The sequence below is a fragment of the Talpa occidentalis genome, unplaced genomic scaffold (genome assembly GCF_014898055.3).
Source record: "Talpa occidentalis isolate TD23 unplaced genomic scaffold, MPIMG_talOcc4v2.1 talOcc4.7, whole genome shotgun sequence".
Classification (NCBI taxonomy): Eukaryota; Metazoa; Chordata; class Mammalia; order Eulipotyphla; family Talpidae; genus Talpa; species Talpa occidentalis.
This window is the reverse complement of record NW_023605083.1, coordinates 68,720,208-68,734,455: the sequence shown is the minus strand read 5'-3', so window position 1 is coordinate 68,734,455 and position 14,248 is coordinate 68,720,208.

The following is a 14,248-nucleotide window of genomic DNA, read 5'->3' as shown; positions in this document are numbered from 1 at the left end:
TCGGACTGTACCAGGGTTTCACTGTCTCCTAAATGGATCCCAAAAGTCCCACACATTCATTTTGTTTATGGATGAATATCAATTTATTGTTGTCATGGAGGGAATGGGAAAGCAAGAGATGTCTATTTTGGCAATGTTTCTGACATCTCTCTGCTCTGGGTTTTACATATTATTTGATAATTTGTAATGAATATTTGTCTGGGATAGGCCATCTGATAAGTCCTTAGGATACAGACAGATACAGACACACCTTATGAGGTGTGGTTAACTGTTCTTCTCCATAAGACTATCATTCTTTTAGCAGGATTATATTAGCTCATAATGTATAACAAAATGTTTGAAGTATGGTAGAAAAGCAATAATGTTTTCCTGTTCTTTATTCAGAATAGAGATTTAAGCAAAAATCATCTCTGACTGGCCCAAGAAACAGATAATCTCTGGCACTTATATACTTATAGAGGCCTGTGTATCATTCAGGCCTCTTCAGGCACTCAAGTTATGTCCAATTCAAATACTGCTTGTTATGGGTTGTTTCGAATAAAGTCCTTTTCCTCAAGTAGAGGAAAATCTAATACAGGCATACATTCTTGGACATTAGAAACACTGACTGTTTAGTGTTCCAATATTCTAGCAGATACAGAGGGAAAAAAGACAATTAAATTACAGCAGACCCAGAAAGGCAGCTATGATAGCCTGCAAGCCAGAACAGAGTGGGGCAATGTGGCGAGTAGTTAAGTCTCTCAACTTTTAGTACTTTCCACAACTGGCTTTCGTTACTTGCTCAGAGCTGATTAGGGTGGGTAAGGCCCATTCCTCTCTGGACCTTTTGGTTCTCACCTATAACATGTAGATTGTTATATCCTCAGCAACCCTCTGTTAAGTGATGTTAAAATAAGATACTATATTATATCTTACTATAGGTGCTTATCACAGTTTGTGGTGTGTATTAAGAACCACATAAATGGAACCTACTTATGTTGTTTCAAACTGAAATATCTTGCCAGTCAGTTTATCACATATTTCCCCTTTATGTGTTGCAAGACCTTTGCCCCTCAGACATTGTGCTAGGATCAGAGAAGAAAATATCAGAAGAAGGGCCTTTCTTTTATATTGCTAAACCAATGCAGAAGAGAGGAGTTAAGAAAATAACCCAAGGAAACCTCTCCACGGGAGATTCCCAACACAGTTTGGGGGTCTTGTGGATGTTCAGAACACATCTCAAAGTTTAAGTTGTAAGATGTGGCTTTCTTGAATCAAAGAGAAACTCAAAACTGTTTAGCATTCAGAAAACCAGCTCCAGCTGTTTCCTCTTGGAACAAGTATTCACCTTCTCCTTATGTATCCTCATGGCCTTTGTCCTACTTTGGTAGCATGTCTGTTCGTCTGGGTCATGTCTCCTCTGTATCTGTACAATGCTAGAAACACCACTGGAATTCATTAAAAGTTGTAACAATCAGAATACTAGTCATTTGAAAGCCCTAAAAATTAGAACATAGTTATTTAACTTTGTTTTGCCATTATTTATAGAAAGAAGTAATGCCAAAATAGTGTAACCAGCCATTAATTCCCTCACTCATTCATTAAGTCACTACATAACAGGAGCCTCAAATGGAACAATGCTCCCTACTATTGATTGAGCATGATGGAGTTTGCAAAATGTCTCATATGCCTAAATTATACTATGGTGTTATCTGAGTTTTACTATGTTACTGTAAGATATCTAACAAGGAGATAGGGTTTATTACCCTTCATGCCTGACACTTGGAAGTGCTCAATATTTTTATCAATTCACAGTGTAAGAATCACCTAAATTCTCTGAGCCTTGGTTTCCTTGTCTATAAAAGGGAAACACAGAAACAACATCTGCCTCTCAGGATCATTCTAAAGATTCAAAAATAATTGCAGGACATGGCAAGAACTGTACTCGAGACTGGCAATTGGACCCAAATCATGACAGCCCACAGAAAATAAGAACTTTGAAAAGCATAGGTCATATTGTTTACTAATACACAGGTCATGAAATAAACCTGTGATGAGTACTAGCAAGAAAATGCTGTGATGTTAAAAATACAGATTTGTTCCAAGTCAGTTAAGTAGCCTAGTGGAAGGTAAAGACCTAACTACAGAGAAGATGGGTAAAAATAGGTCCAAGGTGCTCATCAACGGAAGTACAAAGCAGCCATTCATTTGCTCTGCCCAGGAAAGAACATTCTCTAGCCTACAATATTATCTGCCTGATTCCAGATTCTGGAATACACCTGTTGTGGAGATGGATACGTCAGGGTCTAGTAAACTAAAGCAATTAAGTATCTGCATCATATAAACTCATTTGCCTTGTTCCAATCCTGTGCTGATCAGGCATACTTTCTGCTAATTTATCTTTCCACTTATCTGGTCTGTAGGGAGAGAATGCACTGCTCAGGCTGACATAAAACTCAATCTATATTAGATTTATATTTCTCAGTGCAAATTAGTATATTGTTATTCTAGTTTAATTCCTCAGCCTCTTGTGAACTTTGTTAATGTAAACCTGAATTTCTGAATATGATCAACTCAGAAATAGTTTTGACAGTGAGTATCTGTGACAGCAAGTCAGTGTAGATCCCTTGAGTGGATGTGGGTCTATGGAAGTAGTTGCATTCCCGAGGGACCTCTAGGACCAGGCAACTGGGCTTCTCTGAGGTCTTTTCTCTGAAGCTCCAGAGTGCCTAATGGGTAGTGGTCATATTTCCCATGGCTAGAATTCACGTTTTCTTGCTGTCACATAAGGGAGAAATTTCATTCAATAGAATATGAAGTATATACCCATGATTATATAGCCAGAAATTCCGCTCTGAAATGGGAAGTCTAGGAACATGACTGGCTTTCAGGAGTTCAGAAATGAAGGAGAGAGGGGAGCTTTGAAAAGTCTATGTCTGTCTCTTTATTAAATTATAAGATGTGAATAAGAAGTATGTTTGATTCTTTTGATGAAGAGGGACAAGACAATTGAATATATGTCCATCTAATCTGTGATTTTCTACACTGTTATCCAACCCAGAATTAAATGAAAAATACTGAACTTGAATATCTACCAAATGATTATGAATTCCATTTCTTGGTATATTCATACAAAACCCTGGAAAAGGCAACCAAACCCAGAGTGAAAAACCATTATGCCACTGATTGCTTCTAGAGGGATTAGCTTGTAAGGGGTGTGAGGGGACTTTTTGGGGATGAAAACACTGCACTTTGACAAGGCTTTACATTGCAGAGGTAGGTGGATATGTGCATTGCATTTTTATGTAACTTTTACTTGAAAATTATAAATAAATATCAAATTCTAGATAATGATATGCATGCTAAACCATTTAGGGGGAAGCAAATGGATGCCTGCAATTTACTTTGAAATGCACTAAAAATAAGGCGTTAATGGATCAGTAAAGGGATAGAGAGATATTTGATAAAGAAGTCTTATAAAATATTAATGGTATAATCATGAGAATAAGTATACAGGTATTTACTTAAAAAATTCACATTTACTATATGATTAATTTTTTTACAATAAAATATTGAAAATTGAGTTGTGGCCTAGAAATCTGCTTAAAAGATATGTTTAAAAGCTCTTACCATGACATATAACCCTACATGAACTGATATGGATTCAACCAGGTTTATTTAGACAGTGGTGTTGCTATTCTTACAAAAAGCAGTCACTGATGCAAAGTACTTCACTAATTGTGTGTTCATGGGGGTGATGGGAATGGAAGTGGGGTGGGTGAGTTTTCAGCTCAGTTATAGTTATCCAAAGAAAGGATACCATGTAGAGTGAGGACAGACATTTGGACCAGGGGACGTTGTCTCTTTTCTTTAGGACTCAAGTCATTTTTGTACTTTTGTTGTTTTTTTGGATTCATTTTCCTCCCTCCTCTCTGGTTTCCCCTGCATAGTTATTATTGTCCTTCGACTCCTTTGGCTACTATTAATGAGGTCCACTCCAACCCTGGAGATCTATGACCTTCCAACTTGAGAGTCAACAGCCATTCATTCCCATTATCATTACAACCAAGAATTAATCTCTTTTTCAAAGCATCTTCATGTTTTGCTTAAGCTAGTTCCTTTTCTTGGGAAACAACCTCGATCCCAGGTTGCTCCAATGCATGCCTCTCTTCCATACAGGATCCAAGTTCACATCCCCCTACCCTGTGACATGATGTCTAAGTGTATTTCCTAAACTTTCAGTAGTAATTTTATTTCAAGAAACAATGATTGATGGGAAGAATGTTTGTCAAAATGAGGAAACAAGCATAAAGTTCAGCTTTTGGGGAACAAGAAGACATAATTTAGGCACCGAAAGTTGTACAGATGCTGCATCAGTCCAACTGACTCCTACCTGACTTGGGGTCACTCATGGATTTTGCTTTTTACGACTTTTACTGCTTTAAGATATTTCTGTTCATCCTCACAGAATGCTTAACTCTTCTTGGGTCACAAATTTTAAAACATCTGAGAGGAAATCTAATTTGTTCAAATATCTAAATCTTTCCCTATATGAGTCTAAGAAAGACATGATTTAAATATGAAAATGGTATTGAATTATTACTTAAATCTAAATGATGGATTAATTGTAAGCAAAGGAGAAAATGGGGCCCCCCTGGTGGTACAAGGGGTTAAGTACCACACCATGAAGTGATCTGCAGCCTCTGCAGCACATGTTCTATCCCTGGCCTGTCAGGGAGAAACCCACATGGTGAGGCAGACCTTGCCTCTCTCGCTTTCTGCTCCCTTCAGCAGTATATTTCAGTCAATCTGCCTGTTCTGTTTCCCTCTCTGTCTCTCCTCCCCTCCGCATCTCTGGCCTCTGCCCCAGCTCTTGTATGCATAAATAAATAAATCTTTAAAAAAAAAACAAAGAAGAAAACACAAAATGAGTGAATCACTCAGAAAGTGACAACATATTGGTTAGTATGATATTAAAAATGCTGAAGGAAGCTGGTATGTTGATAAAGGGCATCTCACCAAGATGCCTCCTTAGTGTTATTCACCTCAACACAATGAAAATTGGCCTTGAAAGCTAATCCAAACCCTTCCAATTATTGCAACTTTGACTCATCTGAATCAAAGACCTTAGAGATCAATATAGGTCATTAGCTCTGCAATTATACCAGTAAAAATATTCCTCTACCTACTCAACTCTTAAACATGACATCCTTCCTAACTGCATTCTCTAAGCATATTTCATTTGTCCCATACATGTATTTAACCAGGTTTTATGACTATGCAATGAAATAGGCCTCCATCATTTCCTGAAAAAAATACTTCTCACCTTACTGTGTCTTCCTTTCAACTGGTATTTTACCTAGGGATCTCATATATAACACAGCTCTCATTTTTATGGGAGGTACACAAGGTCACCCCATCTGTTCTCCTTGTATTCCTCAGGACAATGACTATCACACAGAAGACAATGAGTATATTAGCTAAATAATAATATATTTTAATGGTCTCATATTTACATGATATTTTGAAGATACTCTTCAGTAGAATTACACAAATTAGATTTGGCAAAAGAGCTTCATTCTTTCCTTTCTTTACAGCCAGTGATTACTGAGTAAAAAAAAAAAAAAAAACCTTTTTTATATGCCTGTCTTTAGGTTTAGGAAATGAATTCTAATAACCAAAGTACTAATGGCCAAATAGCTCCCAACAGGTTGAGTCACACCATTTTGTGGAAAATATCATCTCCTCTCATTCACCTAGCTGAATGTAATCTTTCGGATTGCTTACCTGCTACCTAGTGTAATTTTTGTTTCTCTTTGAGAATGAGTCCATGATTATGGTAGGGTGGGAATCTGCAGAGGGGAGTAAAGTGACAGCTCAGTAACTTTGGATATCTCCAGTCTAATAATGTCCATAAAAGTGTTTTAGTCTCTTTAAAATACTAACTGCATCGTTGTATTTCTGTCTCTGCCTTCAGCACAGACCTAGAGTTAAAGCATTCATAAGTCTCTCTTTTCTTTTTAAAGGTCTCTTGGATCCATTTAATTCTAGCACCAATAATAGCAAGTTTTCATTATTAAATATCTTTGGCCATCAAGCACTTCCTCATTTTTACTTTAACCTATTTTTGCTGCCATCTAGCCATTTATATGCCCATTTTCACATCTGAATCTTAATTCTGCAAGGCTTAAAGCCAGCTTTGTAAGTATAAATACCTTCCCCTGCTTCCTGCCATCCTTCTCCAATTCTTTTTTCCTGACTAGATCCCACTGATCTTTAAATCATACTATGTATTATGCTTCCAAACAGCCTTCCCTAACCCTTCGGAGCCATAAGAAGGCACTGTGCCCAAACCTGCAAACTTTGTCATGATAGCTATATACACCATACGCTATAAAGTACATTATCATTCCCCCTGTTAAAATATTAGTCCCCTGAAAACAGGATCCCATCTTACCTGATTTTGCTCACCAATGGCCTGGTAGACAGCCACATAATTGTTTCTTGAGGGCACAGTCTAGCCTCTATTGCAAGATAATAGCCCAGCAAAGACTATTGATAGATAGATTTTTATTCTCTTTTTAATCACACTATTTTTCATTGAGGTAACATTGGTTTATAATACTGTGTATGATTTAGGGATATAGATTCACACTTCTGTAGATGTATTTTATCACACCACGCCCACCACCAAAGCACCAGTAATTCTCCACCATAATCTATTTTGTTCCCTCTCCACTTGTTCCACCCCCCTTTTATCTCCCCTCAGGTAGCCTCAGTTCACCAGCAGACATTTAGAGGAAAGCAGTGCCCCTGAACCTCAAGATAATTTCTAGTTCCAGCAAGAATTCAGATTAAAAAAAAAACCTGATCAAAAATATATGCCAATACCTATTCATAAGTAAAAGAAAAAAATATATATTAGCAAGTTAGAAGTAAAAGGGAACTACTTCAAATCAATAAGAGTACCTACAAATATCCCAGAGCCTGTATTGTATACAATGGTGAAAGAATGTATACTTTCCCTCCAAGACTGGCATCGGGGGAAGGAGGCCTGTTCTTACCACTCTTATTCAACGTGTTACCAAAAACTCTAGCCACTGCAATCATACAAGAAAAAAAATCAATAAAAGTTCTAACTATTTGAAATAATAAATAAAACTGCACTTATTTATATATGATTGTCAATGTTGAAAAACTCTAGGAATTGACAAGCTACCAGAAATAGTGAGCTCAGCACAGTCCCAGAACAACACATGAAAATAAATCACATAATTATACACTAACAGTGAACAAATGGAAAGCAAAATGAAAAAAAATACATTTTCAGTCACTCCAAAGAAAATTTATTATCTAGGTTTAAATGTACTCCTTTGGGAAAAATCCTGGGGGATGATTCTGATTGCCCCATATTGGGTCATGTGCCCATCTCTGTCTGGATCAAATCTCACAACATGACTGGTTCAGCCTTGGCCATTCACCTATAGAGTGACAAGGACAGACAGGTACGAGGGTTGTAGGAGTTAAGCAGAGCTGTATTAATGAGATAGAAGACAGTTCCTCAAAATAAGAGCAATAATTTTTCAGAAGCCACCTAGTGAACAAATTAATGAATATTGATTATATCACCACCCCTAAATTCTCACCATTACAATTATACCTGACTCATTACTTCAGGCTTTGGATTATCAGATATTGGCTCCAAAAATGAGTGGTTAGAAACAAAGGACATGAGGCTGACAAAGATTTGTACTGACACTATGAGACCATGAAATAATTAAGCAAATGAGGTTGAAAATAAATTGGTTTGGTTGCTGAATGAGACTGAAAGATTTAGAAAATAATTGGTTTATATTTTATTTAGTCTTACTGTTACCTTATTTTTTATAGACAACTGGAAAGAAATGTTAATAATCTAAACAAAATGGAATTACTGGGAGCTTTATCAAATAATTTACCATTCACAGGGACAGCTGGAGGTCCAGATTATGAATTCAGGATGAAGACTAGCTGAGAGCTAGGAAGAGGGAATACAGCAGTGGTCTTGTGTCAGGAAAAGTCCTCTGGGCATTGTGCATCTAGAACTCCTGGATTTGACTCATCCTACCATCCTGGAGTCATGAGTTCAAACACAAAATCTAAAGAGGAATTTGTGGTTGGTTAAGTTTGAATTTTATGTCTTTTACTTGCATATGGGGGAGTGTGAAAGGGTATTTGGCTCTCATTTTTCAGTCATCCTGAATTACCTTCTGTTTTAAATTCCTGTTGCTATGTAAAAGGCTAACAATACAAACAGCAGTTTTAAACAACACCCATTTATTTTATCCAGTTCTATACCTCAGAAGTCCAAGCAGGCTCATTGGATCACCTGTGTATGTTCTGTCAAGACCAAACTGAAGTTGTTGCCAGATGGGCTCTATTGAAGTCTCTGAGGTTAGATCTGTTTCCAGTCTCTTTCAGGTTGTTGTCAGACTTCTGCTCTTTGAAATTGGGGTATTTCAACCACCATCTCCATGCTGCCTTTCAATAGGGGATCACTTCTAGCTCAGAGAGACCACTGGCCAGTCCTTTTATGTGCTCTTCCACTTTTAGGCCAGAAATGTTGCATCCAGTACTTTACGTACATTTAATCTCTTTGACTTTGTTCAACTGAAAAAGGCAGCATTTAATTACACTAGATTAGTCCCCACTAGATAATCTCTTCACTTTAATGTCAATAGATTAGTTCCTTATTATAGTAATATGTGCTGAACCATATTACATCAAGGAGAGATCACATATAGAGTGGCAGTCTTCATACACTACATGATGCAGTCTAGCTATGTAGTAGGCTATGCCATCTAAGCTTGTGTGATTACTCTTGGACACACTTGCATGACATAGTCACCTAACAACACATTTCTTGATTTCCCAAATGTTAAATGTGGTCTGGCTGTTTATCAGGAAAATCCTATTGCATGTAAGGTAATATAATCGTAATAGTAGACCCTGGGGGCCATCTAGACTTTTTCCCCCTCTATCCAAAATAAATTCAATGGTGACAAGAAAATGCTACCAAAGAATATTGAGGTTCTAAGAGGAAGAGTGATTTCCCGAGCAGCCCAAACAAATAAGCAATTAAAGACAGTATTAAGTAGTCTAAATTTAAATTTAGTCTAAATCTAGTCTAAATCTTACTTTTAAAAGGACAACATAAAAGATAAAAAGCATTATTGGAGGGGGCGGAGCAACATGGCAGCGAGGAGACGCTGCGAGTAAGATCTCCCATTAAAAAAAGTGAATAGGGAGGAAAAGCAGCAGGTCCCAGTGAGAACTGGGACACGGAAGATAAACGGGTGACGCCAGCGAACTGCCCGAAGAAGAAACTGGCCATAAAAGAGGACCAGAAGGGAGGGAAGCGCAGAACCCTGCTCCCCTCCCCCGCCCACAGAGGCGGCACTCACGACCGGCAGAGAGGAGGAAACAACAAACCAAAACGGCCAACAAGAACAAACGACGCAGCAAGCGGGACTGTGAGTGGAAAGGAACTATTGAAGCCACCACACCCCGTGAACGGGAGCTGAGGCGAACCCTGCAGGATTCGCCGCGGCGGCGAGCGAACGGCTCCGGGTGCCATTAGAGAAGAACAAAGACCCCGGGAGACGCGCACACAGCCCGGGCTGCCGGTAAGCTGGCGCGGGAAAGCGGCTCGCTCGGCGCGCTTGAAAACAAAGTGCAGACCTGGATCGCGGCTGCCCAGGTCCCCGCGCCTGCGACCTAGGCTTGAAGGTCCCTCCCTGAGTGAGCAGGAACCAGGCGCCCAGGCACGGGAGCGGTGCAAAAGGCGCCATTCCCGCGCCACTGAACTGGGCTACAGCCCGCGTCCTGGAACTGAGGGCTTTGAACTGAGACCCGGGGCACGAAAATTCGGGGCGTGGTTTCTCCACGACGGTGGGGCACAAGGCAGACACAGCACCCCAAAGTTGTTGAGGTGTACCCTACCATTCCCGCTCTGTTCTCTGTCCCACTGGGTGGGGGAGGCGAAAAACAGCCCCCCAAGGACAATAGGAGAGATCTCTGGCGCCACCTAGTGACCAGGAAAAAAAAGTCACTAACACCCTATAAAACAGGACATTTCTTAAGACTGCTTGAAAAGGGCAGAAGGTTTCTGGAGGACCCAGTGGCCAGCCGGGAAGTTATTCCACGCCAGACCCCTTCCGACCAGCAGTCTGAGCCCACAGAGGGAGCAGGCACCCACGTCCGGGGCAGACCGGGTGCGCAGAAGAGTGTGCCTGAAACCGGAGGCGCAGGGACTGCATCCCGCTTCGCCATTTGAGAACAGGGACATTTCTTCAGTAAAAACTGCCTAAAACCAGCAGAAAGCTCCCCCAGAAGACAGAGATGGCTCCTGGAAGAGCCAGAGGGGAGCGGAGAAGTTCACCCAAGATGTCAGTCAGTCCGAGCAACACAGTGTCCCAACGCATACGACAAATTAGAAAACAGACAGTAGGGAGTAGAAGAACCACACGCAACCTAAAAACTCCTCAGGAAAGAAGCACACCACAAAAAGAAAACCACTCCCCAGATTGCAACGACAGCAACTTGGAAGAACTTCTGAGCCTTCCAGAAAGAGAATTTAAAATTGCCATGATTAAAAAAGTGATAGATCAGAAGAAGGAAATTGAGTCCCTAAAGAGGGAAGTAAGAGAAATGCAGGAGATCAAAGAATTAATGGAGGAACTAAAGAACTCTGGGAAAAGCAATGAAAGCAGAATAGATGAAATGGAAGAACGAATAAGTAATCTTGAAGACACAGAAATAAAAAGAACCAAAACAGAAAAGGAAAGAGAAGTACGAAGGAAAAAGAATGAAGAAAGACTTCGGGAACTATCTGACTCCATGAGGAAAGGAAATATAAGAGTTATAGGAATTCCAGAAGGAGAGGAGAGAGATGTAGGAACAGAGAAAATATTCATGGATATAATTGAAGAGAACTTCCCAAATGAGAAGAAGGAGCTGAAAATTGATATACAAGAAGCAAGAAGAACACCAAACTTCCACGACGAAAGGAAAAACACAGCAAGACACATAATAGTAAAGCTCCCAAGAATCCAGGACAAGGAAAAAATAATGAAGCTGACAAGAGGGAAGAAACAGATAACATTCAAAGGAAAACCAATCAGGCTGACATCAGACTTCTCTGAAGAAACACTACGGGCAAGGAGAGAGTGGAGGGACATAGTCAACAGACTCCAAGAAAACAGATGCCAACCAAGAATACTCTATCCCGCAAAGCTCTCTTTCCTCCATGAAGAAAGAATATGGACCTTCCCAGACAAAGAGAAACTCCGGAATTTCATTGCGACTAAACCCCCACTCCAAAAAATACTACAAGGAATCCTAAAGCCAGAACCTCAGAGGGACGAATAACAACGAAAGAAGACCAAAAAAAAAAAAAAGTTATTAAAAGAATAAATAAATAAAATCAAAGGAAAGACAAACATAATGGCAAATACAGATGCTAACATATCAATATTAACTCTAAATGTAAATGGACTAAACTCTTCAATAAAAAGACACAGAGTTGCAGCCTGGATTAAGAAACAAAACCCAACCTTTTGCTGTCTCCAGGAAACACATTTAGCTACAAAAGATAAAAATAGGCTCAAAGTCAAAGGATGGAAAACAATCCTACAAGCAAATGGGCCAAAAAAGAAAGCAGGAACAGCTATACTTATATCAGATAAAACAGACTTCAAACTCAAAAAAATAAAAAGAGACCCCAATGGTCACTACATTATGATTAAGGGGACAATACTTCAAGAAGAAATAACACTCATTAACATATACTCACCAAACGAAAGAGCACCAAAATATATCAGACAACTGTTGTCCTCTCTGAAAACAGACATCAGAGAAAACACATATGTAGTGGGAGACTTCAACACACCACTATCAACAATGGATAGATCAACAAGACAAAAAATAAGTAAAGAAACTAAAGCTCTAAATAAGGACCTAGAGCATTTGGGCTTAACAGACATCTATAGAACACTAAACCCAAAAAAAACGGAGTACACATTTTTCTCAAGCGCACACGGATCATTCTCCAGGATCGATCACATACTGGGGCACAAGACAAACATCAACAGATACACCAAGATTGAAATCATACCAACCATCTTTTCTGACCACGAAGGCATCAAACTAGAAATAAATCATAAAAAGAAGGCAAGGAACTATCCTACCTCATGGAGATTAAAAGCCACACTACTGGAAGACCACTGGACTAACGAGGAGATCAAAGAAGAAATTAAAAAATTCTTTGAATTGAATGACAAGGAGGACACCAATATCCTAAATGTATGGGATGCAGCAAAAGCAGTAATAAGAGGAAAATATATAGCAATAGAAGCTCACATCAAAAAACAAGAAAGAACTCAAAGAAACAACCTAATCTCGAAGCTCAAAGATCTAGAAAAAGAACAACAAAAAAACCCCAGAACCAGTAGAAGAAAAGAAATAATAAAAACCAAAGCAGAAATAAATGAAATTGAAACTAAAAAAACAATCCAAAAGATCAATGAAACCAAGAGCTGGTTCTTTGAAAAAATAAATAAAATAGACAAACCCCTAGCCAGGCTCACAAAGGAAAAAAGGGAGAAAGCACAAATACACAGAATCATAAATGAAAGAGGAGAAATCACAACGGACACAGCAGAAATCAAAAGAATAATTAGTAACTACTATGAACAGTTATATGGAAACAAGTTCAACAATCTAGAGGATATGGACAAATTCCTACAACTCTACAATCACCCAAAGCTAGATAAAGAAGAAATAGAACACCTAAACAGACCAATTACAAGCAGCGAAATTGAAATGGTAATTAAAAACCTCCCCAAAAACAAAAGCCCAGGACCTGATGGATTTACAAATGAATTCTACCAAACATTCAGAGACGAATTAGTGCCTATCCTTCACAAACTCTTCCAAAAAATTGAGAAGGAAGGGACAATACCAAACACGTTCTATGAAGCCAATATTACACTAATACCAAAACCGAATAAGGACAACACAAAAAAGGAAAACTATAGGCCAATCTCCCTAATGAACACTGATGCAAAAATCCTCAATAAAATTTTAGCTATCAGAATCCAACAATGTATCCATAAGATAATTCACCACGACCAAGTTGGATTCATTCCAGGGGCACAAGGATGGTTTAACATCCGAAAATCAATCAACGTTATCCAACACATCAACAAAAAGAAATATAAAAACCATATGATAATATCAATAGATGCTGAGAAAGCTTTCGACAAAGTGCAACACCCATTCATGATAAAAGCCCTTGAAATTCTTGGGATACAAGGAACATACCTCAACATCATAAAGGCCATCTATGACAAGCCAACAGCCAGTATCATTCTCAATGGTGAAAAGCTGAAAGCAATTCCATTAAGATCTGGAACAAGACAAGGATGTCCACTCTCACCACTGCTTTTCAATATAATACTGGAAGTCCTAGCCAGAGCAATAAGACAAGAGAAAGACATCCAAGGAATCCAAATAGGAAAAGAAGAAGTCAAACTATCACTATTTGCAGATGATATCATAATATACATAGAGAACCCCAAAATCTCCACAGAAAAACTAATTCAACTCATCAATCAATTCAGTAAAGTGGCAGGATACAAAATCAACACGCAAAAGTCAGTAGCCTTCCTATACACAAACAATAAATCTGAAGAAGAAGAAATCAAAAAAACCACCCCTTTTATTATTGAAACAAAAAAAATCAAATATTTGGGAATAAATCTAACAAAAGAGGTAAAGGACCTATACAAAGAAAACTATAAAACACTGTTAAAAGAAATAGAAGAAGACACAAAGAAATGGAAAGACATCCCCTGCTCATGGATTGGAAGAATAAACATTATTAAAATGGCCATCCTACCAAAAGCAATATACAGATTCAATGCTATTCCAATCAAAATCTCAATGGCATTCTTCAAAGAAATAGAACAATTATTGATGAAATTCATATGGAATCACCAAAAACCCCGAATAGCCAAAGCTCTACTGAAAAAAAAAGAAGGAAATGGAGGCATCACACTCCCAGACTTCAAACTATACTACAAAGCCATAATCATCAAAACTGCATGGTATTGGAACAAGAACAGACATACAGACCAATGGAATCGAATAGAAAATCCAGAAATAAACCCACAGATTTATGGTCAACTAATCTTTGACAAAGGAGCAAAGACTATGCATTGGAGCAAAG